Here is a 15,209-nt window from a genome sequence, read left to right as displayed (position 1 = left end):
CACTGGGACAGAGCCGCCTCGAAGCTTAGTGTTCATTAAGCACTTCCACAGTTTCTAACTGCGAGGTTTCTAAGCCAAGTTATTATGAGGCTAACACGATGATTGTTTTATGCCCAGGGAAGTCGAGACAATTTCCAATCCGAAAATTTCTAAACCGCCACCGGGAATCGAACCCGGCCACCCTGGCCTTGCTTTGTAGCCACGCATCTTACCGCACGGCTAAGGAGGGCTCCCTGGCTTGACTGGTCGATTTCAAATAGCTTTCGATCGCAGTTGGCCTTGGTGACCAATTGTTCCAAACTCCAGAATAGTTTGGGGAACATCTGGTTAAGTAAAAACTCGGTGGAACATCGTACATAATGCCTTTACCAACTTGCAGGGTTTCCATTGGCACGGGTATCCGTAATTTTATTTGGCAAAATTTGCATATTATCGTTCGTCAGTCATAGAGGTCATTTTGGAGTCGCTAGCGATGTCCAGAAGAAACATATTGTTCACACATAGTATAGTAAATGCTAGAATTGTGTTATTTGAAACCCGTAAGTGTTGTTCACACTGAAATATTTCATGCAAAGTAAATTTTACTATATTTTGAAAATACCATCCTTACTCGAGCCCCTCTAGGGAAAAATGAGCATCCCTAGAAACCTAACTAACCAGTATGGTAAAACTAAACACATCCGTAAAAGAATTGTGAATATCGATCAAAAGACGCCTGAGAACCAGCTGTTTGAAAATTGAGTTCCCATGATTTTCTGATCGCGGTATTCGGCGTGTTACTGTAACTTCGGAACTTTAAAAAAAAAATTAGGAGAAGCTATAAGAAATAGTAAATATTAAATTGAAAGAAGGTTTAACTGTAGGAAAAAACAATGTCCGTCAAAAAAAAAAAAATTGCGTTCTAATTCTCAGCTCTTAACTTCGGAAGTAGTGCGATGTAGTGTATAGGGGATGCTGGCCAAGTTCCGGTAGGAATGTAGAGCCATTGAAGAATAAGAAGAAGAAGTAATATCTGGTAACCTTCCTGCTACAGGTGCAAGATTCCATCCGCTTTGGTGTTTTTGTCATGAGCTACGACCAGGATCAGCAGTGTAATACCATACTGCTTGAGCGCCAAAGGAGTTTACTACTTCCGTGAATGTGTACCTGCGAAAGAAGCGTTTGTTGTGTTGTTTGATGTAAATATCCTTGGCTGTTCCGATCCACCTTCCACCATTTAGTCTTCAGTCTCATTTTTTTTGCGCAATTATTTCCATCGCAGACGACAATATTGCTGCCGAGTGCCGTCCACCGCGAATGCGTCCGTAGCACACGGCACAAGAGCAGCTACCAAGAATTTCCACTTTTTGCATCATCTGATTCTGAAACGTACCCAACCACCGCAATAACCACACACTGATGTTGTCTTTAGGTTTGTTCAACCGCCCATTCCCGAATCCAGATTTCCTCTGTACCAACAATAATCGGACCTCCCATCCCGATGATAAATACGTTTGAGGAAAATTCACCAACTGGTACAGAATAGCAGGAGAATGTGTTCAAACGGAAAGTCTTCAGCCTGCGTGCCGTGCACCAGCTCTGTACGCTTTGCCGTCATCATTTTCCGGTTCGATGAGTAACACAAACACATTGACTGGTGGTGTTGGTGGCGAGCTGAATTTTCGCCAAGCGATTTTCCGCAAACCATCTTTTTTACATCCCTCGTCGAAGAAGGTGGCCTCTGCAGTGGAAACTTGAGCATAAATGCATTTAGTAGAAACATGACATTCATACACGTGATTTAACTAATAATAGTTGAAGTTCGCTTCTGTTCTTGCTTCTTCTCGGCCTTGATTCTATACCCACAACGTGTGCATTAACGTTGATCAGTTCGTGTGCTGGTGACATATAAAGTGTAGGGGGAATAACCTGTCACTAACCATGACTTCTTGCTACATTTTGCTGATAGTTGTACTTAGTGTTGCTTCCTCAACGGCAAAGGAATGTATTCCCATCTGATTTCAGCCTTGCGAACTGCTCAAGATTTTCTAAAATTTAGATTTTCTAGGGAAATGTCTCACAAAAAATAGTCACGTTTGAAAACATTGACTAAATCTGTATAAAAAACAATTGCTTTTAGACTTCAATAAAATAAAAATTTCAAAGAGATTCTAAACGCATTGCGAATTACATCTCGTATCTTGTCCTCCTCTGTGATTAATTACATACAAGTTTGACAAAATCAATCCACGATAAAAAAAAGTACCGTCAAATTTAAACCAAGAATCATCAATATAACGATTTGGCACACCCTCATGCAGCCTTGTTGATGCAACATTGCATTTCTCAGACTTTCGACCGAAATGGGAGCAAATGTTATCTCCGACACCACAGCCAAATGGCCTCACACAATGTAGCAACATGGAAGAGCTGTTGCTTTTCGTGGAAGCAGCATCATCTTGCATACCTCGCAGCACTTCCTAGCTGAGTTAGTTGCATGGAGGTACCTTCTACGTGGAGGCAACCTGAGCTGGTGTTGTGTTGTTATAATGCTTGGTGTCATTGTATCCTACCCCAATAAAGCAGCCAGCATCGAGTGAAGGTGCCAAAACGACAACGATACGAGCTGGCAGGAACATGGTGTTATTTCTATGTCCAAAGGGATTCTCCGCCCGGCAGATATTGATGACCGACCTACCGATTCTCCCCTGAAGCAATCGAGCATCGCCACAATCGAAACGAGAAATAGGTAACTACCGTAAAAGGGGGCATGTTTGATACTTTTGCAGCACATTTTTTGAACATTTTCCCAATTGGCCGGGGTTCTGCCAAATCACAACAAGCGACAATGAAAAAAATCTAATTTTTTCACCAAGGTTTTCGTATAACAGATTCAATTATTCACAAATCGCATCGGACATCGTTCACCATCATAACTGAGGTTATCCTACAACAAATGAAGGTATGATTTGACTTAAAATACTTTCCGTTTTCATTTTGCGAACAAAATGTTACAAGTCAGTCAAAAAGCCGCTTGGTGTGGTTTGGCTGAACCCCGACCAATTCACATATACAATCGTAGTAGCCAAGACTTATGGACAGACGTGTTTTAAAACAGCTGATTTTTTACGCTGCCGAACGAAATTTTTACGGCTAGCACCCGAGCAGGAGCGACGACCTCGATAACAGAAATTGGTATGACTTAAATGCATAATATTTGAGGCATACCATGCTTAAGTATTTCAATACCAAACGAATAACAATTGGTTATGCATTTGGTATTGGAATTCAATTTAATAACTGAGTTTGTTATGGCTTAAGTATTGTGCATATTAGTTTTCAGTATTATTCCTTTGGTATTTTACCTCTTATGCAGGGCTAGTTCATAACAGTTTATGGTATCAATAACAGAATTAAGTATTATTGAGCCAATTTCTCCTGCTCGGGAAAACACCTTCAAGTTCTCCGATACGGCTGGTGATGAATGTGGACGAAAGCAGTAATGTGACCAATGATGGACCGACAACAACGATCGAAGCTACTGCCTTCAAAGTTGCGCCCGGGCACTCCGTTTGATCCTATCAGATGAGGACACGTGTTGGAAATGGAGAATACACGAAGGTCCTTACAGCGTTTTTCTGGTCCCCCTCCGCCTTGGAATATAATGAACTGGTCAGGATATTGGAACTGTCCTCGAAAAAATCAACCCATAGTTAACAAACGTTCGAGGGAAGATCCGATAAAGTTGCAGTATTTCAGAAGGACTTGGACATACATGTACGGAATGGGTACTGTGTTTCCGGAAGTAAGGTCAGAATATTTTTTCCTTGGATTTTTAGTTACTATGTTTTAATAGTTTTTACTAATGTCTTAAGGAACTACTATACTATACTATATAAAATTTATTGCAAAACTAATACATTTTTCAAAATCGATTTGATCGTGGCTTTCCAACGACGGTTCACTCAACGTCTTATAGATGTCGGACCCAACGGTCACGACGCTTGGTACCACGTGTTTCAAACAGTGCACCAACTCCGCACAAACCGCTCACGAGAACGGGCTTCTGTCCTGCTCAACGTGGCTGACTTTATTATTTGCTCGAATATATTACAGTTAATTAACTAGGCTCACCTGAAATCATAGTCGAAAATATTAACAAGGTTCGCAACAATTTCAGTCTTAAACTATATCACACTTGATAAATGTATAAACTAAATGCAATGGTAAGCATTAGATCTAATATTTAAAAAAATAAACTTAATCGGACGCGAACTTACTCCGAGTTTAGTATGGCGTCGCCCAAATTCAATTTTATAAAAAGATGCTACAGGTAAGTTATCAACTGAACTCTAGAAAGCACTCCACTATAATAAGGAAACCGACGCGAGTTAGATTGGCTTCAGCTTAGTCGTGGCTACGTGTTTCTCTCTTATTGGTCGGTTACAGAGAGTTCAATTAACGACGTAATACGAACTATTAATTACAAAATAAATAAAACAAAGTAAATTACAATCAAATCTGGCTGTTTTACAACAACGCAATAAATTCAAATTTTTAATCTTTCTGTGCTACTTCAGTGCTACTTCTTGACACATATGCGGCTAATATAGGTTACTGTCTTTGCTAGACTTTTCAAATCCACTGACCGCGTCGTCACGTCAGGGTACATGAAAACTTACATTAAACATTACACAGCACGAAATCAGACAAGCAAAATACGCGAAACATAAATTAAACGACAAACGCTTTAAGTGGGGTTCACAATGTTCTTACAATAGCATTCAAAAAGATACCTCTAGGACATGATACGTCCGGTTCCGTTCTATACAAATTTGAGATCAAGACGGAATTGCTGTTATTTGGCAAAGCACGTGGTTTGGTTTTAAGCGGGAAATTTTCACTATCTTTATACCCGGTGGCTAACTTGATGTTTACCTGCGTTTACCTTACGTTTACAGTCGAGTCTGCAAGAGTAATTTTACTTTATCATCTCAGCATTCCTGGATTCAACTATCTTTACTGAAATATCTTAAAACCTTAAACAAATGAATGACTCTAATATTTATGTAAAACATAGTTCAAGGATTGATCTTGAACCGAATAGTTCATAAACACTTGATAGCCATTGCGACTATAACCTGTAAACTGTTAATTTTAATGGTATCAAGAAGCCTGAACACATATGTTATTCGTGCTACATAGTGATTTAACTATTAGCGAAGTTAGATCCGCGAAAATCGGAAGATTGCGGTGGGCCGGGCACGTAGCCAGAATGTCGGACAGTAATCCGGTGAAAATGGTTCTCGACAACGATCCGACGGGAACAAGAAGGCGAGGTGCACAGCGGGCAAGGTGGATCAATCAGGTGGAGGACGACTTGCGGACCCTCCGCAGACTGCGTGGTTGGCGAAGTGCAGCCATGGACCGAGCTGAATGGAGAAGTATTTTATGTGCAGCACAGGCCACTCCGGCCTTAGTCTGATGATAAATAAATGAAGTTAGATACCGTACCAGACTATTGTAAATTGAATTTCATCTATATAATAAAAATGAAATGGTCTGTGTTCGTATCCGCATAACTCGAAAACGGCTGGATGGATTTTATTCATTCCTTCAGCAGAGATTTTCGTTATCGTTTCCGACGGGTTTATATGATATTTCCTCATGCAAAAATCACGGGTAAGATGGAGTAAATCGTGAAAATCTAAAATTAAGAATCGTATGGAAATTTCACATGGGAAGTTCACAACGCGCATTTTCGCCTACTATGCAGGACAACGTCTGCCGGGTCGACTAGTTTCATATAATTATGACGATATTGGGTTATTCATAATGTTATTTTGCAGCATTGTTTGCATAGAACAATCGAAAAATATCATTTTCAAGATTCAAAATTATAATTTATTGAACCACATAGGCTAGATGTACCAGTTGCGGCTATAGCATCAGTTGTCGCACTAGTGCTTTATTTGCCAAATGGCCAATCAAATCACTGCAAACCAAGTTCATATCGATTAAGCATATTCATATAATACGATCAAACCTTTGATCTCCCCCAAAACAAGCAAAGCATAATTGTAAAAATTGATTTTGGTTAATTTTTGACGTCCTTTCAACCAGTTGTCGCACTAGTGGTTTCTATTTGGCCAGTCCCATAAGAAAACAATGGGATTTGCCAAATAAGGAACCAAAATTAAGAATAGTGCCACAACTGGTGCATGCGTTCCTATTATGGATTAATCAATTTTGGAAGGAAGTAAAACCTTTCGCTTGATATATAAAGTCCACCCACATGCCTTTTACTTATTTTAAAAAAAATAGTTGTTCTTAGGTATGGCAACAATTAGTACACCCATCCTAATTGAAACCTTCATCCAAAAAATAATTTTATGTTTCAAAATATTTAAAAAACAGTTATTTTATTTCCATATATTTTTGTGTATTTCCGTACATTTCCACATATCATTTAAAGATTCCTCATATTTTCGATTATTTTTTAATCACATTATTTGAAAAAACAAATCGTATGTTGCACTATTCCATGAATTTCATATTTTACATAAATGTATTGAACATTTTCGTCATGCTCTTGCATTTGAGAAAATAGCTATCTAATAAAAATACAATTAGAATATTTGTTTGCAATCTATTGTGGTATACCTTGTTTCCAACATGAAAACATCCTGTACCGGATCCAGAATACGATTTATCATTTCCGTATAGGTCTTAACATGCAAGGCGTGTCATAATAATCATTATATTCATTTATAGATCGTGATCTCATGAATAGCTAATCTATAATATAATACAATTGTTTAGCTCTTACCACATCATGAATCATATAATTTCTAAAAAAATACAATATTTTTCAAATTGGATGAGCAAAATTAGAGTACACCAAAATCTAGTGTTATATTTTTTGATACTGCTTTTATTCTTCTTATCTCATCTATTCAGGATTCAAGAACTCTATTCTAAATTTACGATTCAAAAGGAAACATATTTCCTGAATTCAACAAGGATATTCCTCGACGAATAATTGGCTTTTTCATCCTTGAAGACACACACATTGCTGAACGCCGTCTACAAGATACTCTCCCAAATTTTATGCCGCCGTCTAACACCAATTGCAAGAGAGTTCGTGGGGCAGTACCAGGCGGGATTTATGGGTGAACGCTCTACCACAGACCAGGTGTTCGCCATACGTCAGGTATTGCAGAAATGGCGCGAATACAACGTGCCCACACATCATCTATTTATCGACTACAAAGCCGCATATGATACAATCTATCGGGACCAGATATGGCCGCTAATGCACGAAAACGGATTTCCGGATAAACTAATACGGTTGATCAAGGCAACGATGGATCGGGTGATGTGCGTATTTCTAGTTTCAGGGGCATTCTCGAGTCCCTTCGAAACGCGCAGAGGGTTACGGCAAGGTGATGGTCTTTCGTGTCTGCTATTCAACATCGCTTTGGAGGGAGTAATACGAAGGGCATTGATTGACACGAGTGGTACGATTTAGGAGTGGAGTGGTACGAGTGGTACGTGGAGGAGGCAAATGAACCACGAGTTGCATCAGCTGTTGGGAGAACCATCCATCGTTCACACCGCGAAAATCGGAAGACTGCGGTGGGCCGGGCACGTAGCCAGAATGTCGGACAGTAATCCGGTGAAAATGGTTCTCGACAATGATCCGACGGGAACAAGAAGGCGAGGTGCACAGCGGGCAAGGTGGATCGATCAGGTGGAGGACGATTTGCGGACTGATTTGTAGACTGCGTGGTTGGCGAAGTGCAGCCATGGACCGAGCTGAATGGAGAAGACTTTTATGTGCAGCACAGGCCACTCCGGCCTTAGTCTGATAATAAATAATAATCCTTGAAGACAACTACTTATATAAAGCATGCTGATATTGAAGAGACGGTCTCACCAATTCAGGACAAACATGTGGAAATTCGGTGAGAGAATTCCATTGTATACATTCCATTGTATATATAACATCGAAACTATATGATTATATAAAAGTACCATCTGGGCACCCGATTGAAGCGATTTGGATAGGAAGAGTGGAATCGCCAACTTCCTATTTTGTTAAGAAAATTATTTTGAGCTTCCTATTGTTAACATCTCGTGGGGGCTCTTCTCCCCATCTATTGGGTCAATCTGGGAAACGAGGGCTAGATTATATTATTGTATGTACGATCTTTCTTCTGGAAGGAGATTCTCTATTAATCCCGTGAATTCGCATAAGTGTCTCTGCTTATGGAACCACCCTACCCATTTTTGGCCATTCATACAGGAATTTGATGTAATATAAACAATAATATAATCATGATCAAATCGTTTGTCAGATATGGCCAGTGCTATCGGCAGGTGCCTTGCTACAATAGATGGTAGTAGTCATCATCATTTTCCCAATTCACATATACTAGTGAATTATGTACCATTACGACAATATATATGTGGAAAATTAAATTTCAAGTAAAATACCTGGGTAGTGTAACTGAAGTTTGAGTCTAGATTTGATGCACAAATGGACCAACTTGGATTCGGATCACCTCAGTTTATACATCGTTGTCAATGGAGAGGGTGCCAGTAAGAACCACTTCTATTGGAGATTGCGTAATTATGTAATAAACGACACTGTTCGATAGTTATTTTTATAAGCATCTTCGCGTCTACACAAAATCATGAGATCTATCAATTTTCTTCTTTTCGCTTCCATTATTCATTATGAGTTTGTTTGAATACTTACTTACTTGATACTTGATGGGCTACAGCTCTTCGATGAACCTACGCCGAGTACAGTATCCTTCTCCACTGGACTCGATCCTGAGCCAATCGCTTCCAGTCGCCCTGAACATTGAGCGCCCTCAGGTCCTCTTCAACTGCAAAAAGCCATCGTGTACGCGGACTTCCACGAAGCCTGCGGCCTCTTCCGGGTTCTTTACTCAATATTATCTTCGCTTGACGTTCTTCCGGCATACGAACAACGTGACCAGCCCACCGTAGTCTGCCGTGTTGAATAAGCCTAATATCCAGCCCTTTATACACCTGGTACAACTCGTGATTCATGCGACGCCGCCAGATACCGTTCTCCTGTTTACCGCCGAGTATTGTCCGCAGCACCTTACGCTCAAGCACTCCGAAAGCTCTCCGATCAGCCTCCTTTAACGTCCATGTTTCATGGCCGTATAAAGCCACCGGAAGAATCAGAGTAGTATACAGCGCGAGTTTTGTTTTCGTTTGCAGACTACGAGACTTAAGTTGGTTACGAAGTCCGTAATAAGCCCGATTTGCAGCTGCAATACACCTTTTCACCTCGCGAGTAACATCATTATCGCACGTCACTAATGTTCCAAGATACACAAATTCTTCTACCACTTCAAACTTTTCACCATCCAGCACCATTTCGCTACTACCACCACTAATGAACCCACGTTGGTTGCCAGCGATCATATACCTCGTTTTGCTGGTATTGATCGTGAGTCCAATCCTCGCTGCAAGGCACAAAAGCCTCTCCCACGGCACGGCGATCAATCCCGATAATATCGATATCGTCCGCAAATCCCAGGAGCATATGCGATTTTGTGATAATGGTACCGCTTGTTGCGTTCACACTCGCAGTACCCGATTTCGGAACGAAGTATAAGTTTACTAGCGTTAGCCGTAGTATAAAACTGCACAAAATAGATATTATAATAGGCCACAAGGGCGTCCGCTTGCAAATGCACAACCCACCCGGAATTATCTTGCAGATCAGGACCAGATACGACACTTCTGAAACACATCTAACTGAGAGAGCAAAGCCGAGCCAAGCAGTACGTACGATACAGTGATCAAGTGCAGACGGATGCATGACCAGCACCGTCAGTGCATTGACGTGTGGACGATCATAAACTGAGGGTAAAATACAATAGTAGGTACTCCGTGGTCGCACTAGCCAACCAATTTAACCGGACCCTACTTTTACAGTTTCCTGACAAGCAAAATCTCACCAGATACACCGGTGGACTGCTCGAGATCAATACTCCACGTGTGTGAACGACGGCGATTAGCTACACGTTGTAGTTCTATGGTAGGCGTTAATATGATCCTCCACACAACGGTCATAATATTTCGTTCTAATATGTTACAGTGATCGCATGTCCCAGTTGGCTCTGGTGAAGGTCACTTAAAGCTCGGGGAGAACAATCTATTGTGTCTGTGGACTCGCTACTCAGGTACCGCACAACACGCACGATCGTACGGACACTTTTGATACCACAAGGCCTTCTACCACGGAATAGAAGTGAGTTAACACACATTGATTGCAATGTAGAATGCAAGATCTGATCGATTGGTGCCATCAGGGCCTTTTTTCTGTTTTCCATAATCTCCAATCTCCAGCATCGTTGGACGGTCAAGACTGTAACACATCAGCACGTCGCACGACGGCAACTTCATTAGAAGCCACCACGCGGGACTCGCTCGAGAGACGGTCACCGGCCGCTTCAATCCAACCAGTGCAGAAAGAGTGCATGCATTACGAGAAGCAGAGCGGGGAGCAAGGGAGGAAGCTCATCGGCGATCGCCGTCCGTCAGCCGGATAGTGTGAAGGCACCGAGCCGAGCAGCATCCACAATAGAGATGAGTGACGTTTCGCGCTCGCACACTAATGTGCAATTCGTCATGTAAAACATGTTTGTTTTCCTTCTGCTCATAACCTCAAAAATGATCGGGTCATCACAATGATTTCAAAAAAGTCAAAAAATATATGGAAATATACTCATTTTTACCCAATCTTTGCTGAGTTGCACCATCTAGGAGTGTTTGTTTTCCTTTTATCGTCACTCACACATTTGGACGTGAGAATCTCAATAGCCAGAGTGACGACGGCGGTGTAACCCGTCGTTCCATGCAAGCAAGCGGACAGCGTAGGCTAAGTCAAAATAGATGGGCCCATCGTAAGTTTTGAGACAATTCGACATAGTTGTTTCATAAGGGCCGAAGTCGCAAATGTAAACAAATCGAGTTTATGTCATAGATCGAACCTCCTGGAAATGTACTATATGTAGCATATTCAAAATGGTACAAAATGTTGTTTTTTTGCTGAAAAAACAGAAAAATACAGAAGGGCGATATTACATTTCCGTTCGAATTTTTTTCTTGGTGCGATTGCGCCCCGTTTTCTCCATGGCAGCAAAACGGCTAAACTGTGTTTCATGTTTGCATTATGACACTTCGTTCTTGCATCAAAAACACATGTGAGCAAAAGGGCTAAACGGTACTTTAAAAACACAACGGGGCGATGCAAACAGGCGATATTGACAAAGAGGTTGACAGGCGGGCGTGGAATTTGGGCGAAAAGGATGTTGTGAAAAACATTATGACGCATTTCTGAAGGGCGCAAGTGTACACTGGTTAGAAAAAAAAGGACGACTACACACTTAAAATAAATAGCCGAATTCGGTAAAATTTTACCGAAATCTCAACAGCAGAACTGTTCGGTAAATAATTTAACTGATTTTCGGTGATTTTGACAGTTGAGCAATGGAAAAAATTACAAAAAATCTGTAAAATAAATTACCGAACAGTTCTGCTGTTGAGATTTCGGTAAAATTTACCGAATACGGTGAAATGAGGTAAGTGTGTAGTTCTTCAATCGCATTTTCAAATCGAAATCAATCCTTAGCAAATTTTATTTATATGTGGCTTTAATGATTAGATATTGATGTATTTCATGCATACTATTAACATTTAAAATACTATCTACTTTTCGAATTATAATTGAAAACATGTCATGGAACATTCGAACCCATTTTTCTCCATTCGAGCTCATTGCGACATTGGCCCTTATGAAACAACTGTGTCGAATTGTGCATGTATAGCCACCTCTAGAAATAGAAATATTAGCATGCTATCGGTGAATAATTAGGCTAGGAAAATCGTTGATTCAATCAATAAATGTAAAATCTGTAAGGGTGATCGAGTGTTAGTTTTTTGTTGTGGCGAGCTACGTGGCTTGGCGACTCATGAGCTGTTTTCATTGAGCTAGTCGACCAATATTAACACGCTTCTTTGCACACCAGCTCTCCTAATCGCTCCCTCGAGCGTTATATTGAACAGTAGATTCGAGAGTGCATCACCCTGCTTTAATCCAACTAAGGTAACAAATGACGTCGATATTTCATCCGCAACCCTTACAGTTGATTTCGATCCGTCCAACGTTATACGAATCAGCCGTATCAGTTTCGCCGGAAAACCATGTTCAAGCACAATTTGCCATATTTCATTTCGCTTCACTGAATCGTACGCCGCCTTGAAATCAATGAACAGATGATGTGTCTGCAAGTTGTACTCCCGGAATTTATCAAGGATTTGTCTCAGGGTAAACATTTGGTCCGTCGTTGATCGGCCCTCACGAAAACCTGCTTGGTATTCGCCGACGAAGGACTCTTCAAGCAATCTCAATCTGTTGAACAGAATACGGGACATAATTTTGTACGCCGAGTTAAGGAGGGTTATTCCTCGGTAATTGGCGCACTCCAGTCTGTGCCCTTTCTTAAAGAGAGTTCAACCAACTAGCAGGCATTTCCTCGTCTTTCCATATTTTCGACATAATATGGTGCAGAACTTCATAAAGCTGCTCACTGCCATGTTTGAGAAGTTCAGCCGGGAGCTGGTCCTTCCCCGCAGCCTTATTGTTCCATTGTTGTTCCTTATTGTTGTATCCACCTGGCAGCCACTACGGTTTTATCTGTCAGCAAATTCCCTTGTTAGTCGTTGCACATGACGGGAGATGGCGCTGTCTTTCTCCGCACGCCATTGACAGACTCATAGAACCTCCGCATATCGTTCTGCTCCATTTTTTCCTGCGCCTCGCTAATTCTTTCTTCTTCCTGCGGTGGGTTCGTTTGCCGGCTGCTCTTGCTTCCTTGTACCGATCTCTATTCGATCGGGTACCCGACACCAACATCCGGCTTCTGGCAACGTTCTTCTCGTTTGTCACTCTCTGACACTCCACATCGTATCAATCCGTCCTGGGTCGCCTCTATGCAGTGCCTACCACTTCTCGTGCTGTTGTGCTCACCGCTCCATGGATCGACTCCCATAGATCGTTGATGTTGTCCCTAACGTTGATTGCACTTATCCGTTCGTCGAGCTTCTGGCGGTACTCAGCCGATACTCCTTCCGCCGACAATCGCTGGATATTGTAACGCATCGTTCGCTGTGATCTTTCGTTCGATACAGTTGACAACCGTGATCGAATTTTACTGACAACGAGGTAGTGATCAGAGTCAATGTTCGGACCTCTGAATGTCTTTTTCTACAATCTCCATGGTATTTGAGAGGAATCTATGACAAAAGGTCGAAAGATAAAAGGTCGAAAGAACAAAAGGTCGAAAGAACAAAAGGTCGAAGGACAAAAGGTCGAAAGGACAAAAGATCAAAAAGATAAAACGTCGAAAAGGACAGAAGGTCGACAGGACAAAAGGTCGAAAGGGACAAAAGGTCGAAAAGGACAAAAAGTCGAAAGGAACATTCCAAAGGAATTTGTGACGCATTTCAACTTCAAGCGGAAGCTTTACACTTATCTCATCAATCAAAGTTGAAGAATGAGCAATTTTCAAAGAAGGAGTAATTACTATGAATATTAAACAATATTATGAATATCTAGATAGTTATGTTAGAGATAAGAAGATTATTAATTTAAGAAATAAATTTGTTTTGTATAGTGCGAGATTGATTCTCTCTGTTTCAGTCTCTTGTCTATTTCGAACTTTTGTCCCTTTCGAACTTTTGTTCTTTTCGACCTTTTGTCTTTTTCGACCTTTTGTCATTTTCGCGCTTTTGTCTCTTTCGACCTTTGGTCACGTTCGACGTTTTGTCCTTTCGACCTTTTGTCTGTTTCGACCTTTTGTCCTTTTCGACCATTTGTCCCTTCTTGTCCTTTTGTCTTTCGACTTTTTGCCTTTCGTATTTTTGTCTTTCGACTTTTTGTCTTTTGACCTTTTGTCCTTTCGACCTTTTGTCAATAACCCATTTGAGAGACTTCAGTAAGCTACCTTACCGGAGTCGCGTTACCTACATCGCGCTGGTGGGGCTTGGGTATAGCTGACGCGATACAGCGTTTCGTTAATCAGCCGCTGGGTACCAGGCAGACACTGTTTGAGCCGCACCTCCTAGTGAACAGATTTTCCGGGCGTACCTTCTAACTCTAGCTGATGTCAGAAGGACAACATTGCCCAGGCTGCATTACCATCTAAGTACTCAACCCTTAGCTAGCGATCTTCTGTCATCGGTCGACCCGTGGAAGTATGAGATAGTAACTTGTGGGGACCAGAGCTAAGTTGGACGCTCCTTCCTTGATGTCAACCCACCATTTTGCAGCCCACGGACTGTTGTATTACTGTTAGATTCGACTAAAAAAGTCTTCATTTTTTTCATAAATTCTATGGGCGTTTTCACTACCAATGTTTCCCGCATTACCAATAATGCACCATTTTCCGGTACTCGTGTATAAGTTTGGTTGCGCCGGGTGTGCCATGATAGCTAGAATGTCGACAATGAGCCACACTTTAGTGGACAGTCAAAAGTCAGTTTCGGTGCACGATTTGCGTAACGAGGAACATGTATACTTATGTTGTAGGGGTTTAATTGTGTTTTGAAATTTGAAATGGATTTGATTCGAACAGAGTCATAGCAGTGAAAATTACGGCTACATGTTTTGCCTTGGTTATGTTATTAGCCTGCTCATATACACAGTAAGATTAAGATAGATAGATGGGAGAACTGGCCCGATCTCCATCTCACTGAACATATATTCATCTCATCGCGAAGCAAAGAAATGCAGCACCAATTTTGTCGCTTCTTTTTGTCAACATGCACTACTGGAAAAAATCACAAAAATAAGAAACAAATCAAATTGCTCTCCATTACTGTGTTTTTGGTGGGATGAATATCGGAGCCATGAGATGAATTCCAGGTGCAGTCCCCCTAAATATTTTTTTTTAGAAAAAAAAAACAAGAACTTCAGAGACATAATCATGTTTATTAGGTTTCAGTCGAATTGCATATTTGAATGCTTGATCGTAAATCAATGAGAAGAGCACGTTAATGTTCTTAGACGACTGCCGCTGCTAACTCAGTACGGACACGAAGCGAAAAATGAAGAATAATTGAACTATTTTCGTTCGTACATTAAAATAATTTTCATTTTTCCACCAATACACGTTGTT

General features: G+C 41.1%; 1 long non-coding RNA gene across 1 annotated transcript; it reads left to right on the top strand.

The window, feature by feature from the left end:
* The first annotated feature begins 9,801 nt into the window (after positions 1-9,801).
* On the top strand, positions 9,802-10,690 carry LOC134226430 (uncharacterized). The gene is made up of 4 exons (XR_009983477.1): positions 9,802-9,907; positions 9,964-10,066; positions 10,127-10,279; positions 10,341-10,690. It is a non-coding gene; the product is annotated as an uncharacterized LOC134226430 (long non-coding RNA).
* Positions 10,691-15,209: the final 4,519 nt, after the last annotated feature.

The sequence above is a fragment of the Armigeres subalbatus genome, chromosome 3 (assembly GCF_024139115.2).
Source record: "Armigeres subalbatus isolate Guangzhou_Male chromosome 3, GZ_Asu_2, whole genome shotgun sequence".
In the NCBI taxonomy this organism is placed as follows: domain Eukaryota; kingdom Metazoa; phylum Arthropoda; class Insecta; order Diptera; family Culicidae; genus Armigeres; species Armigeres subalbatus.
Note: the sequence above shows the minus strand (reverse complement) of the source record. Positions and strands in the feature narration are given on the sequence as shown.